This window comes from Lepidochelys kempii, chromosome 10 (genome assembly GCF_965140265.1).
Source record: "Lepidochelys kempii isolate rLepKem1 chromosome 10, rLepKem1.hap2, whole genome shotgun sequence".
NCBI classification, from domain to species: Eukaryota; Metazoa; Chordata; order Testudines; family Cheloniidae; genus Lepidochelys; species Lepidochelys kempii.
The window spans coordinates 50,451,810-50,471,013 of NC_133265.1; the positions used below are offsets into that span (position 1 = coordinate 50,451,810).

The following is a 19,204-nucleotide window of genomic DNA, read 5'->3' on the forward strand; positions in this document are numbered from 1 at the left end:
TTCTGAGCCCAGCAGAAGAATCTGTCGTATATCAGGGCCTCTCCTTCTGCCCCTCCACCCCCACGAACATGATACAGTTCTGTGGTGACCTAGAATCCTACTTTCGATGTCTCCGACTCAAGGAATATTTCCAACACACCTCTGAACAGCACACTAACCCACAGAGACCTTCCTACCAACACTACAAAAAGAAGGATTCTGGGTGGACTCCTCCTGAAGGTCAAAACAACAGACTGGACTTAGACATAGAGTGCTTCCGCTGATGTGCACGGCCTGAAATTATAGAAAAGCAGCATCACTTGCCCCATAACCTCAGCCGTGCAGAACACAATGCCATCCACAGCCTCAGAAACAACTCTGACATCATAATCAAAAAGGCTGACAAAGGAGGTGCTGTTGTCAACATGAATAGGTCGGAATATGAACGAGAGGCTGTTAGGCAGCTCTCCAACACCACATTCTACAGGCCATTACCCTCTGACCCCACTGAGGGCTACCAAAAGAAACTACACCATCTGCTCAAGAAACTCCCTGAAAAAGCACAAGAACAAATTTGCACAGACTCACCCCTAGAACCCTGACCAGGGGTATTCTATCTGCTACCCAACATCCATAAACCTGGAAATCCTGGATGACCCATCATCTCAGGCATTGGCACCCTGATAGCAGGATTGTCTGGCTATGTAGACTCTCTCCTCAGGCTCTATGCTACCAGCACTCTAGCTATCTTCAAGACACCACTGACTTCCTGAGGAAACTACAGTCCATTGGTGATCTTCCAGAAAACACCATCCTGGCCACTATGGATGCAGAAGCCCTCTATACCAACATTCCACACAAAGATGGACTACAAGCCATCAGGAACAGTATCCCCGATAATGTTATGGTAAACCTGGTGGCTGAACATTGTGACTTTGTCCTCACCCACAACTATTTCACATTTGGGGACAATGTATACCTTCAAGTCAGCGACACAGCTATGGGTACCCGCATGGCCCCACAGTATGCCAATATTTTTATGGCTGACTTAGAACAACGCTTCCTCAGCTCTCGTCCCCTAATGCCCCTACTCTACCTGCGCTACGTTGATGACATCTTCAACATCTGGACCCCTGGAAAAGAAGCCCTTGAGGAATTCCACCATGATTTCAACAATTTCCATCCCACCATCAACCTCAGTCTGGACTAGTCCACACAAGAGATCCACTTCCTGGACACTACAGTGCTAATAAGCGATGGTCATATCAACACCACCCTATACCGGAAACCTACTAACCGCTATTCCTACCTATATGCCTCCAGCTTTCATCCAGACCACACCACATGATCCATTGTCTATGGCCAAGCTCTAAGATACAACAGCATTTGCTCCAACCCCTCAGACAGAGACAAACACCTGCAAGATCTCTATCAAGCGTTCTTACAACTACAATACCCACCTGCTGAAGTGAAGAAACAGATTGACAGAGCCAGAAGAGTACCCAGAAGCCACTTACTACAGGACAGGCCCAACAAAGAAAGTAACAGAATGCCACTAGCCATTGCCTTCACCCCCCAGCTAAAACCTCTCCAGCGCATCATCAAAGATCTACAAAGATCTACCTATCCTGAAGGACGATCCCTCACTCTCACAGATCTTGGGAGACAGGCCAGTCCTCGCTTACAGACAGCCTCACAACCTGAAGCAAATTTTCACCAGCAACCACACACCACACAGTAGAACCACTAACCCAGGAACCTATTCTTGCAACAAAGCCCGTTGCCAGCTCTGTCCACACGTCTATTTAAGGGACACCATCACAGGACCTAATCACATCAGCCACACTATCAGAGGCTTGTTCACTTGCACATCTACCAATGTGATATATGCCATCATGTGCCAGCAATGCCCCTCTGCCATGTACATTGGCCAAACCGGACAGTCTCTATGCAAAAGTATCAATGGACACAAATCAGATGTCAAGAATTATAACATTCAAAACTCACTTCAACCTCCCTGGACACTCAATTACAGATGTAAAAGTCGTAATTATTCAACAAAAAAACTTCAAAAACAGACTCCAACAAGAAACAGCAGAACTGGAATTAATCTTCAAATTGGAAACCATTAAATTAGGCTTGAATAAAGACTGGGAGTGGATGAATCATTACACTAACTAAAAACTATTTCCCCATGCTAATTTTCCCCCTACTGTTACTCACACCTTCTTGTCAACTGTTTTAAATGGGCCATCCTGATTATCACTACAAAAGTTTTTTTTTCTCCTGCTGATTGGTCTCGTTAAGAGTTGATATGGCAACTCCCATTTTTTCATGTTATCTATCTATCTATCTATCTATCTATCTATCTATCTATCTATCTATCTATCTATCTATCTTCCTACTGTATTTTCCATTGCATGCATCTGATGAAGTGGGCTTTAGCCCACGAAAGCTTATGCTCAGATAAATTTGTTAGTCTCTAAGGTGCCACAAGCACTCCTCGTTCTATCTACTGAAAGGAGAGGATGGACTGACACGTAACCTGCTTTAGGAACTCCTCAGCAGACCAGTTTTATATATTTATCTTGGGGACAGGGAAGACTGGCAGATCACAATGCAGCTTGCTATAAGAACTCCACAGAAATCCCAATACGTAGGGAATGCAGTACTTTGCCATACACCATGCCATTGGGTGCCCACAGCTTGTTCATGGATGGATGTTTGAAGGATGACCTGTCCTGCTCCAGCACATAGCAATTTACAGGCTGTAAAATGAAGGGGGTTTGGAAAGAGAAACATTCTGCTCTAGAGCCTGCTTTATGAGGAGGGGTAGGGGGAAATTCCCTGACATAGAAGATCATATAGGATCATAAGATCATGCCCTGCCACAGGGATCCCACAGACCATTATATGTGAAATGCCCTCCTCCCTGCCACAGGGACTTCACAGCCCTGGTCTATGGGGGATACCCTGCTCCCAGCCACACATCCCTGTTATATGAGGGATGCTCTGCTCCCTGCCATAGGGACTTCACAGGCCTGGTCTATGGGGGATGCACTGCTCCCAGCCATACAGCCCCAATCAGCTCCGTTATATGGGGGATGCCCTGCTCCCTGCCACAGGGACCTGCACAGCCCAGTTATATGTGGGATGCTCTGCTTCCAGCCATACAGCCCAATCAGCCCTATTATATGGGGATGCCCTACTCCCTGCTATACAGACATGTTATATGAGGGATGCCTTGCTTCCTTCCATACAGACCCGCACAGCCTCATTATATTGGGAATACCTTGCTCCCTGGCAGAAAGACCCGCACAACTCTGTTATATGTGGGATACCCTACTCCCAGCCATACAGCCCCAATCAGCCCGGTTATATGTGGGATGCCCTGATCCCCGTCATGCAGACCTGCTATACAACCCCTTTACATGGGGATGCCTTTTTCCCTTCGATACAGACCCGCACAGCCCCATTTTATGGGGGATGCCCTGCTCCTGCCATACAGACCTGCACAGTCCCGTTATATGGGGGATGTCCTGCTCTCTCCACAGGGACCTGCAGAGTCCCATTATATGGGGGATGCCCTGTTCCCTGTCATCCAGACCCGTTATGTCCTGCTCCCTGCCACACAGACCCGCACAGCTCCGTTATATGGGGATGCCCTGCTCCCTGCCATACATACCCGCACAGCCCCTTTATATGAGGGGCTTCCTGCCATACAGATCCACACAGTCCGTTACATGGGGGATGCCCTGCTCTCTCCACAGGGACCTGCACAGCCCCATTATATAGGGGATGCCCTGCTACCTGCCACAGGAACCCGCACAGCCCCGTTATATGGTGGATGCCCTGCTCCCTGCCATACAGACCTGCATAGCCCCTTTATATACGGGATGCCCTGCTCTCTGACCCACGCAGCCCGCTATCTGGGGGATGCCCTACTCTGGCAGAGGCCGGAGGTGTTTTGCAGGGCTATGTGGTATATTACGGAGGGGGGTCCCCAGCGCCTCCCACTGCGGGTGGGACTGGGCACGTGTGCAAACCCTGCCCTGAGGGAGTGCTGGGGGGGGGCGGGGCCGGTAGACACATACCTGATGCCCGGAATCCTGACATCCCGCTCCGCTCTGCAGCAGCAGCAGCAGCTCCCGGGATCAGGCTGGCGCGCGCTCTCAAGAGATCGGGGTTCCAACGCGCGCGCACTCTGGCTCTCTCTGGCGCGTGCACGTGCCCTGTCCTAGTGCTCGCTCGCTCTCTGGCGCGCTCCCTTTCTTCTGGGTCGCCTAGGAAACAACTGGCTGTGACAGCTCAGTTCGGCTCGGGGCGCACGCTCAGCGTCACGTGGCGCATGCAGGCCCAATGGAGATGACTGACTGCGTAAGGCTCGTAGTACTACGGTAGGGGGGAAGGGAGGGAGGGAGGAAGGAGCCCCTGTCTCGGGAGGGGGACCCTTGAGGAAAGGCCTCACCACCCTAGGATGGGGCAAGGGAGGGGCGCCTGAGGGGAGCGGGCTCCTGAAGTAGGACTCCACCCTTTGCTGGGGGCTAGGAGTGGCTCTTGAGAGACGCTCTCGTCGCCTTAGGGGGGAGGGGAGGAGGAGCCACTGCGGAGAGACCCCCCCGCCCCCACACCGCCCTAGATTGGGGGAGGGAAGGAGCTATTAAGACCTCGTCCTCCTACATTGGGGAGGGGAGCGCTATGGAGGAGAGACCCCCCACTCTTGCCCTACATTGGGGGAGGGGAGGAGCTATTGAGGTGGGAGCCCCAACCTAGAGCGGGGCGGGGAGTCACTCATGAGGAGCATCCTATCCCTGAAACGGGGCCCTGCCCTGAGGTGTTGTTCTGAAGTGAGGGCAGGAAGGACAGATCTGTACTAACCTGACAACCCACTTGGATTTGTTGCTCCCAACGAGGTTGGCTGTTAGTGCACGGTAAGGTGCAAAGTTGCCTTATTTGGTCTTCCCCACATGAGGATGGAGGCACCTCTGTGGCTTCCTGGTGCTATTTGCTACCACATCTTTAATATGCAGGGGAAGATGTGAGGCATCACCATCCTGAATTTGCCCCAAGCAGCACCACAGCAAAATACCAAACTGCTCACCACGTCATGGTCTTTCTTGAGTGTCCTATTTCAAGAATAGGGATGTAAGGTTGCACTCAAGAGAAAAATCAGGACCATTTGGCAAATTCTGGAATTACAGGAAATCTGTGTCCAATTGCCAGGGATAAAGAGGCCCTAGCTCATTGTATTCCAGTTTAATGCAAAGTCCATCATGGTCAGGATGGCATGTTGCCACTAAAACCTCTTGTCCCCTGGGGCTGTGATGCTTGGATTAACCATCTTCTTCTGGGGGCTCATCTTTTCGGTGCACTTGGACCAAGATGGAGCATTGCATGTTGGGATTTGTCTTTTCAGCAGGCTATGTCATTCAAGTCAGTATAGTGTTTTGGATCTTGGGAGCCATCATCTCTGCAGACTGAGGTGGATGATTATGAAGACAAATGTTTGCATTCTGGACCACAGAATTTTCATAGGCTGCATTTCTAGATTAAAAATGGATGCTAGAATCATTGCATGTTTGGACTTGTAGTATATAGGAATTGTACCATCACACTAAAGATGAAGATTGCAACAGTCGACACTGTCTATGCAAATTAAATGTAGCCCTGGGGCTCCTGGCGTGTTGCTATTGTAGTCCTCAATTGAACAATGTTTTTGCCCTGCTAGTATAGTGCCAAGACTCCACTAATTTTGCTTTTACAATAAAGGTTTCTTCCCCCGCTCCACACACTTACTAAAGTTTTGCTTGCTTACATGTATACCAGAACAATTACATAATCACAAAGAGAGTGAGCAGCTGCAAGATTTCGTGAGGCAGACTAGAGATTACATTGATTCAGCAGATTGTCCTATCTGAGAAAGATTACACCCATAGAGTAAATAATACCAATTTATTGGGGTAGGTGCCGGTCAAGTAGAACAAATTAATAGAAAATTAAATGCAAAAAATAAACAACAAAATAAGGTTAAGAGCCTGTTTTAAACTGACAAAATGCAAGGAATTAAGACTAAAAGTCAGTTTTTAACACTTCCCTCCCACAAGAGGTTTCTAGACAATTATTTTGTGTCTGGATTGTGCTTAGTTTATAAAAACTAGTTACTTGAAGCACCCAGTGACCACATTTTAAAATTAAAGTTTTACAACATATTTTGAAGTATCTTAGAAGTGATATGGACCTATTATTCTACCAAATAACCACTGGCGAAATTGGTAATTAATATACCAATTTCTAATAAGAATGGTCTTGAGCTGTGACGTTTGGATCTGAATCTCAACTTTAACAAAAATTTGAGAGATAGGTATAACTGGGAATCTGGTAGGGGAATATCTATAACTCTGAGTTATGAATATAAAAAGTAATACCACATTGCGAACCTTAACATTTTATTACACTTAAACTGCTTTTTAAAAATACACTTTTAAAGAAAAGTGTGTTTGGGGATAAGGCTCTATGAGAGTGAGATCTGGGATTATTGTAGATGAGAAATTAAATGTATGAGCACACAGTGTGACTTGTGGGGGTTTTGGGGTGTGTATTTATACAAGTTTCTCATCTAAAACTGATTAACTAATAATTCCCCTTGCATAGTCCCAGGACTTGAATCTGCTTGTGGAGCGCTACATGAAATACCAGAAACTGCATATCCCTTTGTGTACCTGACAGATTTGCAGCAGCCTCACCTCCCAAGTGTAGCTGCTCTGAGCACCAGAGTCTTCAGACAGATAGGTCAGGAAAAGTTTAATACCTATTAGAGCTGTGCTTGAAGCTTCATTACCCACCAGCTGCTTATATATCCATGTATGAAATGGGTCTATATGGGGCAAACTTTATGAGCACAATATAGTCCAAGTACTTAGAGGAGTAAACAATGTTTGTACGTGGGCCTCTTCGGGATACAGTTAAATGGGAATTCTCTGTACACTGTACATGTCATTTTATACATCTGCCAGCTAACTCAAAGATTAAAATACAAAACCAAGCATTTAAATAATGGGACAAATTCTGTTCTCATTTACACTTGTGCAACCCGTCTGAGCTCAGTGGAGTTGCAAAGTGTAATTTAGGGCAGAATTTAGTCCACTATGTGTGCATTTGATACTCTGACGGAACACAAGTTCATTACTTACCTATTGTAATTTTTCACTGGTGGCAGATAGAATGCATAATATTCCTAGGCATAATACCCCCCTTGAATTTTGTGGGGGTTTAATTTATGGTAGATGCGCAAAGTATAGGAAGGGTGCCTATAAATATTTTTATAAATTTGAAGTTGTGCTGAGCTATATGTAATTAACCATTATATAGGATTAACTAGGATGAAAAAAAGAGAGACAAATATCTGACACTGTACAACTGGGGTTTCTGAATATACGAATGAACAGTTGGATGCAAACTCCTAATAAAATGTTAGAAGTAGAAGATTTTTCTTAAATTTGCTGTAAAGTCAAAATTTGATCTGTGACCACCATGTCATGATAAATGTTGGTGTTAGTAGTATAGCCTTTAATTAAACGGATGATGATAATAAATAGTAATATTATCATTTCTGTAGAGCCTTAAGATCTCTGTAAGCAGGTCAGGTTCATAGCCTATTTTGAATGACATGTACCCACTATATATATATAGTTCAAACTTACTATTTTTCTGGGGTTTGGCTGTGTTGGCAACTTATATAACAAGCATACTTACATAACAGAAATCTCAGGCTAAGTTTTCTCCCCAAGCTTTGCTGTCCCTTGGCTTTCCTTGCAGGATTTCCTGTGTGCCACACTTTTCTCTATATTCCAGAGAAAACACCTCATATCTTAGTGGCAGCTAACGAAATCCAAATGCCAGAGTGATACAGCAATAATTAATCTGCATTTTTATGCAGGGTTTTAGCACGGGAGCTTACTGTTGCTCAACTTCTAAGCCCTGCATGCCTGTGCAGGGTCTTAGAAACTGTCATTATGTTACAATCTGAATGGCCCCCAACCACACAGTCTCTAATGTACCAGAGAACAGGAAATATGACAAACTTTACAAGCCAGAATCCCACCCAGGTTCTTTGGTTATGTTCACAGTATCAAAGAAAATGGGTTTTGGAAGAGGGCATTTTCTTTTCTGGTCCTTATTTTAATAACTACTAATTACAAGCAGTTATGGTTTGTTATACCCTTTGAACGACAATATCCCCATTTCTGGAAAATATCCCTGAGAGTAAGGCCTTGTCTATAATATCACAGTAAGTCAACCTAAGTTACACTACTCCAGTTACCTGAATAATGTAACTGGAGTCACCATAGCTTAGGTAAACTTACTGTGGTGTCTACACTATGTTGCGTCAATAGGAGACGCTCTCCCATCAACTTCCCTTACTCTTCTCGGAGTGGTGGATTACTGGAGAGCGCTCTCCCATCGATTTTGTGTGTCTTCACTGACCCACTAAATCGACATCTGCTGCATCGATTGCAGCAGTGGTGAGCTACTGATAAGTGTAGACAAGCCCTAAGTAGTAAGACATTCGTGAGGTTTAAGAAGATCAGTAGTTTGGAAGATACCTTTTGTGAGCCTTTCATGACATTTCAGGCTTGATGACTAGGTCCTTGGTAAGGACCATCATTGTTTGCTGGTGCTCTTGGTGATAAAATTCAGTTACCAGATTAACAGCTATGGCACTGACATTGAGTCAGTCTTTGTATAAGTAGCTCTCTTGCTGATATCCAAGGTCAGTCCTTCCACCGTTTCTTTAAGGAATTTCCATGTCAAGCACAGTTTGGATCTAATCATTCTAGGATTGCCAGAGATATCTCTTTTGTATCCATTGGATTCTACTGTAGCTACAGTGAAACCACAGTTTTGCTGGAGGACATAGAACCAATTTTAATTTCAGCTTCCTATTGTGTAAATGTTTACAGGCATGGAAGGATGTAGCTTTGTTCAGAGTTTATCAAATGGGACTGTGCCCTTCAGTTTCAGGTCATGCCAAAACTTTCCATTCCTCTTCAGAAATCCTATTAATTATACACTACTATTGAATGAGGTCCAATATCTTCTGGAAATGGAGACCAAAACATAGGTGCTGGTGCCATGGCCTTATTGCAACTCTAGAAACTACAATCCTTGTTCTAAATTCTCAAGATTAATTTGGGCCCTCAACCTTCAAGAAGCATAATTCTTCATCTTAATAAGTCAGAAGCACAGGAAATATCTCAGGTTAAATGTTTTCTACTTAATACTATAAGGTTCAGAGAGGGAATTTTATATTTGTTTTTATAACTTGTGTCAAGGGGTTGTAAAGTTTTGATTAGATGCCCCTTTTTATTTTTGTATAATGTAAATAAATAAAAGAATATTAAATAAAATGTGTCAAAGTCAGTCTTAGTGACATTCAGGTTCCAATATTTTGAAAGGCTTCCCAGAATTTGAGGAAGGTATTAGCTTGTCTCTCACAACAAAAGTATCTAGATTCATAGAGTCATAGAATCATAGAATATCAGGGTTGGAAGGGACCTCAGGAAGTCATCTAGTCCAACCCCCTGCTCAAAGCAGGACTGATCCCCGACTAAATCATCCCAGTCAGGGCTTTGTCAAGCCTGACCTTACAAACTTCTAGGGAAGGAGATTCCACCACCTCCCTAGGTAACGCATTCCAGTGTTTCATCACCCTCATAGTGAAAACGTTTTTCCTAATATCCAACGTAAATCTCCCCCAGTGCAACTTGAGACCATTACTCCTTGTTCTGTCATCTGCTACCACTGAGAACAGTCTAGATCCATCCTCTTTGGAACCCCCTTTCAGGTAGTTGAAAGCAGCTAGCAAATCCCCCCTCATTCTTCTCTTCTGAAGACTAAACATCCCCAGTTCCCTCAGCCTCTCCTCATAAGTCATGTGTTCCAGGCCCCTAATCATTTTTGTTGCCCTCCACTGGACTCTTTCCAATTTTTCCACATCCTTCTTGTAGCATGGGGCCCAAAACTGGACACAGTACTCCAGATGAGGCCTCACCAATGTCGAATAGAGGGGAACGATCACATCCCTCGATCTGCTGGCAATGCGCCTACTTATACATCCCAAAATGCCATTGGCCTTCTTGGCAACAAGGGCACGCTGTTGACTCATATCCAACTTTTCATCCACTGTAACCCCTAGGTCCTTTTCTGCAGAACTGCTGCCAAGCCATTCGGTCCCTAGTCTGTAGCGGTGCATGGGATTCTTCCATCCTAAGTGCAGGACTCTGCACTTGTCCTTGTTGAACCTCATCAGCTTTCTTTTGGTCCAATCCTCCAATTTGTCTAGGTCCCTCTGTATCCTATCCCTACCCTCCAGCGTATCTACCACTCCTCCCAGTTTAGTGTCATCTGCAAACTTGCTGAGGGTGCAATCCACACCATCCTCCAGATCATTTATGAAGATATTGAACAAAACCGGACCCAGGACCGACCACTTGATACCGGCTGCCAACTAGACATGGAGCCATTAATCACTACCCGTTGAGCCCGACAATCTAGCCAGCTTTCTATCCACCTTATAGTCCATTCATCCAGCCCATGCTTCTTTAACTTGCTGGCAAGAATACTGTGGGAGACCATGTCAAAAGCTTTGCTAAAGTCAAGGAACAACACGTCTACTGCTTTCCCTTCATCCACAGAGCCAGTTATCTCGTCATAGAAGGCAATTAGATTAGTCAGGCATGACTTGCCCTTGGTGAATCCATGCTGACTGTTCCTGATCACTTTCCTCTCCTCTAAGTGCTTCAGAATTGATTCCTTGAGGACCTGCTCCATGATTTTTCCAGGGACTGAGGTGAGGCTGACTGGCCTGTAGGTCCCAGGATCCTCCTTCTTCCCTTTTTTAAAGATGGGCACTACTTTAGCCTTTTTCCCGTCATCTGGGACCTCCCCCGATCGCCATGAGTTTTCAAAGATAATGGCCAATGGCTCTGCAATCATATCCGCCAACTCCTTTAGCACTCTCGGATGCAATGCATCCAGCCCCATGGACTTGTGCTCGTCCAGCTTTTCTAAATAGTCCCAAACCACTTCTTTCTCCACAGAGAGAGGGCTGGTCACCTTCTCCCCATGCTGTGCTGCCCAGTGCAGTAGTCTGCATCACCCCCTCCCCCCCAGATGTTCTGGTTTAACTTGGATTTAAACTTGGAGAGTGGTCAGTTTGGATGAGCTATTACCAGCAGGAGAGTGAGTTTGTGTGTGTATGGGGGTGGGGGGGATGTGAGAAAACCTGGATTTGTGCAGGAAATAGCCCAACTTGATTGTCATGCACATTGTGTAAAGAGTTGTCACTTTGGATGGGCTATCACCAGCAGGAGAGTGAATTTGTGTGGGGGGGTGGAGGGTGAGAAAACCTGGATTTGTGCTGGAAATGGCCCACCTGATGATCACTTTAGATAAGCTATTTCCAGCAGGACAGTGGGGTGGGAGGAGGTATTGTTTCATATTCTCTGTGTATATATAAAGTCTGCTGCAGTTTCCACGGTATGCATCCGATGAAGTGAGCTGTAGCTCACGAAAGCTTATGCTCAAATAAATTGGTTAGTCTCTAAGGTGCCACAAGTACTCCTTTTCTTTTTATCTTACAACAAAAAACCTTCAAATCCAGACTCCAGCGAGAAACTGCTGAATTGGAATTCGTTTGCAAATTGGATACTATTAATTTAGGCTTAAATAGAGACTGGGAGTGGCTAAGTCATTATGCAAGGTAGCCTATTTCCCCTTGCTTTTTCATACCCCCCAGACGTTCTGGTTAAACTTGGATTTAAACTTGGAGAGTGGTCAGTTTGGATGAGCTATTGCCAGCAGGAGAGTGAGTGAGTGTGTGTGTGTGTGTGTGTGTGTGAGAAAGCCTGGATCTGTGCTGGAAATGACCCACCTTGATTACCATGCACATTGTAGGGAGAGTGGTCACTTTGGATAAGCTATTACCAGCAGGAGAGTGAGTTTGTGTGTGTATGGGGATGGGGGGGTGAGAGAACCTGGATTTGTGCAGGAAATGGCCCATCTTGATTATCATACACATTGTGACGAGAGTGGTCACTTTGGATGGGCTATGACCAGCAGGAGAGTGAGTTTGTGGGGGGGGGGGGAGGGTGAGAAAACCTGGATTTGTGCTGGAAATGGCCCAACTTAATGATCACTTTAGATAAGCTATTACCAGCAGGAGAGTGAGTTTCTGTGTGTATGGGGGTGGGGGTGGGGGTGGGGGGTGAGAAAACCTGGATTTGTGCTGGAAATGACCCATCTTGATTATCATACACATTGTGAAGACAGTGGTCACTTTGGATGGGCTATTACCAGCAGGAGAGTGAGTTTGTGTGTGTGTGTGTGGGGGGGGGGGGGGTGGAGGGTGAGAAAACCTGGATTTGTGCTGGAAATGGCCCAACCTGATGATCACTTTAGATAAGCTATTACCAGCAGGACAGTGGGGTGGGAGGGGGTATTGTTTCATGGTCTCTGTGTGTATATAATGTCTACTGCAGTTTCCACGGTATGCATCTGATGAAGTGAGCTGTAGCTCACGAAAGCTCATGCTCAAATAAATTGGTTAGTCTCTAAGGTGCCACAAATACTCCTTTTCTTTTTGCAAAATGCCTGTTCTGTTTTGTCAACTTGGCAGAGACATGAACTGAAGTTTTTCATATTTCCACCTGCAAAAATACTGCCAGGCCAAAATAACTTCTTCAACCCAAAAGATATTTGCATTCACACACGCCCTCACGTAGATACTCAAACATTTCCGACATGAAGGCTAGCTTGTTTATTATAACCTACAAAACCTCATACCTGTTATATGACTAAAATGTATTTGTACTCACATGGATCATCTTCAGTGCCTTCTGGTTCACCTTTAATTGTGGGATTCATTTCTTCTGTCTTTGTTGTAAATCTAGACTTAATCCAGATCAAAAGTTATTGCTCTGTCAGAAACAAAAGCACATGTATAAACTGCCACATCTGTCAGATTGTCTTGGTAGCTGTCTTTAACACTCAGTGCTAGGTCTTTCTATTTAGGACAGTTCATCTTTGACTATTGTGTCTATGTTCTTCACTAGCTCTTCATTTCTGGATTATGTTTTTCTTAGTTCTTTCTTAGTTCTTTTTTGGGAAGAATAGCGGCTTCTCTTTGGGCCAGTGGGCCAGGCACAGTGCCTATCGATATGGGCAATATATAAATAAGATATTCTTTTCATATTCCACTCTAGCAGTGATGTAATCATTTGCTCCACAGTAGCAGCTGAGAATTGTGATAGGGCAGAGAAACATGTTTCTCAAAATTCAAAACCAACAAGTCATCGATCCACTGCCAAATTATTTTAATTTCACCAAAAGCATGTCAGATGCTGGATCCTATCTACAAATTGTTGCAATACAAATCAGTCAGGTATCTGCTTGGCACAGGTCCATTTGCTGAAATATTTCAGCAATACTCCAAACATTTAGCTGCTCCTCTGCACTTTTGCCGTGTCAGTTCCATGTGCCTGTAACATCCCCAATATGATTTCTTTGGCAACATTTCCCTTTTATTTGATTTACAATTCAATGTCACTGATATTGGATCCAGCCAAATGTAACTTTATAACTTGCTGGTTCTCTCTTCCACCAAATATAGCTGACATATGAAGAAGGAGAAGGGATGGGGAATGAAAAATACCCCATCAGGCCCTCTTTCTTCTGTAAAGACTACATTCACAGTTGGTAGTGCAACTGAGAAGAAGGCTGGATTATGGCTTTCAGACATAGCCTCATGGCAGGCAGTTCTCAATGGCATTTGTGCACATGGTAGGCACTTTGCCTCTGGAAGTGCTGGGGGAAAGCACAAAACCATTGTTTAATCCTATTACAGACAAGTGTATGTTACCCCACGCCACCCTCTCTCTGCTGTCCAATGCTCGGGGAACAGAGATTGAGCACTGGCCTCATATCACTCCCTTTCCTTTGTGGAGTCTAAAACTGACTGATCATCCTGGGCCCCTGGCCAATGTAATTTGGGGTAAGTTTCTATATTTGGGGTGAAAAAGAAAGAAATACTTCTCTGATAAATTCATTTTTAAAAGGCATATGTTTGAAGATGCTTAAATGTTTGGAGCATGAGACTAAGACCTGGGGAGATGGATTAGTAGGCAAAATGCAGGTACAGCAAAGTAAATAAAACTATCACATGGCTGTGCATATACATAAATACATTTTACTTGTATGTTAACTGCCTTATATATGAGATTTTTGCTTACTTTACATAAATTATAATAGCAATAATATGGAATAAATTATTTGTTATTTATATAGATGTCATGAGCATTTCCATAGGAGTTTAACATGGATTAATGTGAGGAAGTATTTAAATGCTTTATCCCTTAGATCAAGAATTTTAGATGTCCTACATATAGAATAAGTTAGTATTCCAAAGGTTAAAAAGAACAGTGGGACAAATTCTGCAGCCCCTACTTGGGTTATAATCTCACTCCCATTGAGGAAGATGGCAAAACTTCCACTAAATTCAATCCTACTTTCATTGTCCATCATCCATGACTCAGACTAAACTCCTATTGACCTCAATGGGAGTTTTGTCTGAGTAAAGACTAAAGGATTTGCCACAGAGACAATATATTATCTAAAAGTTTTACAGTTGTCACTTGTACTGTCTGAACCCTGGTTTTCAGAAGTGATAATAATCTGCTGCCAAAGAAAAATGCCTTACATGCTATAGGGCATTATCTGTAGGAGAAAAGAACCCTTTCTAGTAAAACCAGATTGAAATCAGTTCATGTAATCTTGTGTGTGTGTATGGGGGGAATTACAAATGATGGTCACTGATGGGTTTCTATTGCATACATATATAAGTAGAGTCAAGCCTTCCCCCCCTTAAAAAAGTTTTGAGAAAACTATAGTAAAAACATAAACCAAGCTGTATATACAAAAATACACCATCACAAAACATTTGAGACTTCATTAATTACTCGGCTCTAGGAAAGAACACCTTAGCATTAGTAAGAGGGGAAGCCAAAGGGTAACCAGTATCAGCTCTTCAATTTTGGAGGCAGTTCTATGCTGAGATGTAGCTCATGTAGATAAAAGCAGCCTGGGGGTTCTTTCCGTGAAGGTTCTTCAGGTTTTTTATTGGTGAAGGAAGAGGGAACAATAATACTTTTTCAGCCAGACCCCCTCCTTGATCCCCTTCCTGCACTAAGATCATGAAACTTACGGTGGGGATTCTGTACAGAAAGAGTGGCACCTTTTCAGAAGCATCTCACTTTCTCTCAGTTCCTGCAGCTGGGAACTGTTGGATGTCTGAACCTTCTGCTGACAGAAGCAGAAACGATATGGCTCACTGGGAGGGCAATATGGCTGCAAAGGCTTTCCTGGCTGTTGCCGTGGCCTATAAGATCTTCTTTATGGGTAGTTAGTTCTATGTATCGTTTTTGCATATTCCTTAACTTTTGTAAAAAGACCTCCAAGTCTCACCACTGGCTCTCTCTTCTGTACCACATCAAATACAGCTTCTGGGTCTCACCTTTAAAGTTCTTTCACAATTTAGCTCTGCCCAACTTATCCATTCTTATATGTTATCACACTCTTCCTGTCCCTTCCACTCTACAACATTGCCAGCTTCCATTGCTCATTTCTTTCACAAGCACCTCCATGGTTTCCTCCATGCTACTTCTTATGCACAGAACCCAATAGAATCATAAGACTGGAAGGGACCTCGGGAGGTCAGCTAGTCCAGTCCCCTGCGCTCATTTTCATTTAGGCCACAAATCTGCCCACTTTCAAATACTTTGAGACCTCTTTTACTGTAATGCCTATAGAAAACTGCCAATTTATAACTGGTAATTGAATGGACAGTAGAGGACTTACAATATTGTATCTTTTTGTATATCTTAAATTTACTGTTTAAAATTAGCTTCTTCAAAACCAGCTAGCTGTGCATATATCTGGCCTAAGAACCTGAGTTTATATATTAATGTTTCTCTTGTCTCACTTCCTTCCTTCAACTTGATTTTTACAATCACTTGTGTCTTCTTTTAAATAGATAATACATTTTTGGGAAAAGGGACCATCATTTACTTTGTGTTTTCACAATATACAAACAGGTGATTGGACTAAATACAAGGACAACACGGTGAAATTCTACAGGAGGTCAGACTAGATGATCTAATAGTATGTTCTGGCCTTAAAAATCTATGAATACATAGCATGGTGTGGCCCCAATTCTGAGTGGTGCCTCTAGATACTGCCATAATAAAAATAACAGCAAGTATTTGAAAACTCATACCTGAAAAACTATTTCGGTAATTTATCTATCATCTTTAGGGACTTTTGTGGAAATTATTTTTAAAAAGTGTGTGGTGAGCAAAGCACCATAAAAATAGGGAATATATGTGGTTTTGCAGCTAATTTAATTCCTTTTTAAAAATCTGCCTGCACATGCAAGTCTTCCAATTTCCCTTCCTCTTGGGACGAAGCAAGTCACAGATGTATAGAATAGCTGACAATTTAATAATTTAAAAATATAAATTTAAGCTCAAGTACACTGGAAATTAGTAGTATAAAAGATTAATCGTTAGTAAGCGTGCAGGGGGTAATGCAAACAAGATCATTTAGAGACCAATCATAGTGCTCTGAGCAAAGGGCTCCTCCCAACCTTCAATCACAGAAAGAGGCACTCTCATATATGGGCTGCAGTCACCACTGTAGGGTGAACGAGCACTGGACAAAACCCACTGCTTCTCTGTTATGCAGTTTCGTGGATCCAACCTGTGCAAAAACTCACTGGCTGTTCGCAAACCATAGCCCCAACAAATCCACCCTGTACTGCAGAGCAGAGAACAGTTACAGAGTGCACAGGTGTGTGTGGGCCCACCCACAGAAATGGTCACCCACCATGAAGCAGAAACCCAGCTTTCCATGCTGTTTCGGGCCTTGTGCTTCTGCATAAGAGAATATATACATTGAATATATACCTCACAAGCTCTATTCTGCAGTTCTGCAAAGCTTTTATGCACATGCTTAAGTCCCATTCACTTAAATGGGACCACTCACATGCCTAAAATTAAGTATTTGTTTACATGCTTTGTGGAATTGAGGCTATTGTTATTAACAGATCTAATTAAATTTGATGGATTATAGAATTCCAAATAATATAGCCGACATTAAAGACATAGCAAATGGAACCTTCAGGTAATAGAAGAGGCAAAAATATAAGTATCATATTATGTTCTGCTGACATTAGAATTTTTTAATCTATGTGCTGTAGTCTGTCAAACAATTATTGTCTTCAGAACTGGTATTATGATAAGATACAGAAAAAGCATCAGAATAGAATTGATTGAGGTAGAATCCTGTCTAGATTGTGTCTATTTAGGGTTGAATACGTGAATATGTGTCTGAAATTTTCTCTATCGAGATACCAAGTAAAGTGATACCATCTAGCAATGTGGGTCCTGTCATTTCTAAATAGAAAGATTATTTCCAATATTATGTAACAAAATGCTTCTCTCAGCTAGTTCCTTATTGATAGAGATTTTTGTGACTTTCAGGATTTCATTTTCAAAAATGAAAATGTACAGTTAAGTATACATATTTGCTGGCCTAGTTTGTGTGAGCAGTTACCACAACGGCATGTTTAAAGTAGGCATTGCACATGCAGGTAGCCAGTTATTCATGCACGCAAATAACTGATTTGTGTGCAGAATGCTGGCGATTACTATGCAAATTACATGCAAGATGGTGTACGAGAGTTTTTGAAAATCAAGGCCTCAGACTAGTAATATGTTCCTTAGACAAATAAGAAGCATAAGCACTAAGGGCTAGATTCAGAGAGGGACTTAGGCACTGCGGTGCTCAGACTTGCACCGCCTAAATTGCAGATGTCTAGAAAAATCTTCTAAAACCTGAGTCAGGTGCTCAGGCTTTCTGTACAATGGGAGTTTGGCACATAATTCTGGACTGGAGGGAGGCAATTATCTCTTCTTGGAATTCTCACTAATGAACCCTCTCTTAGACTTAGGTGCCTGCGGTGTGTCTTGCAAGAAGGGAGGGGGAGCTGGATCATAACTTTTAGGTCAGTGGTTAGGGTACTCACCTAGGGTGACCAGACAACAAATGTGAAAAATTGGGACAGGGGGTAGGGGGTAATATGAGCCTGTCCCAATTTTATAAGAAAAAGACCCCAAAATTGGGACTGTCTATAAAATCGGGACATCTGGTCACCCTATACTCACCTGAGATGATGAGAGACAGCCCCCATTCAAGTGCCCCCTGGACACTAATTTATAGGGGTTCTAATTTCAGTTTTGATCAATTCCAAAACATATGGAATAGTACCTTCTTATTTTAAAACAGAAAGTGGAGTCAGAAGCTGAGATATACCCAGGCAAAATTCATCCCTGATGTAACCCTATTCACTTCAACAGCATTACACCAGGGATGTATTGGGCCCTCTAAGTTTAGTGAGGGTAAGGTAAAAGTTACAGGTCATAAAGTGAACTAGTTGAAATTTGTGTGGGGGGTGAATCCATTTCCCACTAATTAACTGTAGCGTTAAGAGATATTGTATTTAGTAGAATGGAAAAAATAAAACAGATTGGAAATATGTTTCAGTAAAGAAGTTACACTTTTCATAAAGGTTTCAATCAGGGTAGGGTCAGGGAGTTTAAAACATCTGCCTAAAGTTGGCATTACCGACAATCATGTAAGTACTGAAATAAATTCATATTTTCCCCTTAGCTGAATAAAGTTACTTTTGATAAAGAGGCTTCTTCCGTGGAATGAATCCTCATTTGCTTCCAGGATCCAAAGCTTAAAGAAGAAAAAGCCTGAGGTAAGTTACTGTTTTGTTACAGTGGGTGGTGCATGGAAATAGTTATTTTAAACTTGTTGCTTTGTGCTGGAAGTAAGAATTACAATAGAATAAGACTAGATAGAGGTTTGTTGGCCTGATTCCCTACTGTCTCACACCCTGCCTAGTCATTTACACCTGTGTAATTTGAATGTAAAATGACCACCAGATCAAAATTCTTCATTCACTTTAGTTTACACCTAGTTTGCACAGCTGTAAATGACTACACAAGGGCCAGGCATTGGAAATTCAGTCTCTGCAAGTTTCTGATATGTTGGACTATATGGGTTTGATAGTGGCAGTGGGGAAATTTGTTATAACAGAATTAAC

General features: G+C 43.1%; 2 protein-coding genes across 7 annotated transcripts in view; one reads left to right on the forward strand and one right to left on the reverse strand.

Moving 5' to 3' along the window:
- The window catches only part of TMEM266 (transmembrane protein 266), a 189,051-nt gene that overhangs the window by 119,773 nt on the left and 50,074 nt on the right, over positions 1-19,204 (reverse strand). For 3 of the 4 annotated variants that reach the window (XM_073303518.1, XM_073303517.1, XM_073303520.1), the window contains 3 exons: positions 12,855-12,956; positions 4,858-5,523; positions 4,074-4,262 (listed from right to left, as the gene is read on the reverse strand). The gene's annotated coding sequence lies outside the window, so the exon portion shown is untranslated. Of the gene's footprint in view, positions 1-2,524; positions 2,546-4,073; positions 4,263-4,857; positions 5,524-12,854; positions 12,957-19,204 lie in introns of those variants that run through there. The other variant, XM_073303521.1, reaches the window with a different exon arrangement.
- NRG4 (neuregulin 4) overlaps positions 4,122-19,204 on the forward strand; it is a 63,228-nt gene continuing 48,145 nt past the window's right edge. The window contains exons 1-2 of one of the 3 annotated variants that reach the window (XM_073303524.1): positions 4,122-4,376; positions 18,763-18,856. The gene's annotated coding sequence lies outside the window, so the exon portion shown is untranslated. The remainder of the gene's footprint in view (positions 4,377-18,762; positions 18,857-19,204) is intronic. The other 2 variants (XM_073303525.1, XM_073303523.1) reach the window with 2 other exon arrangements.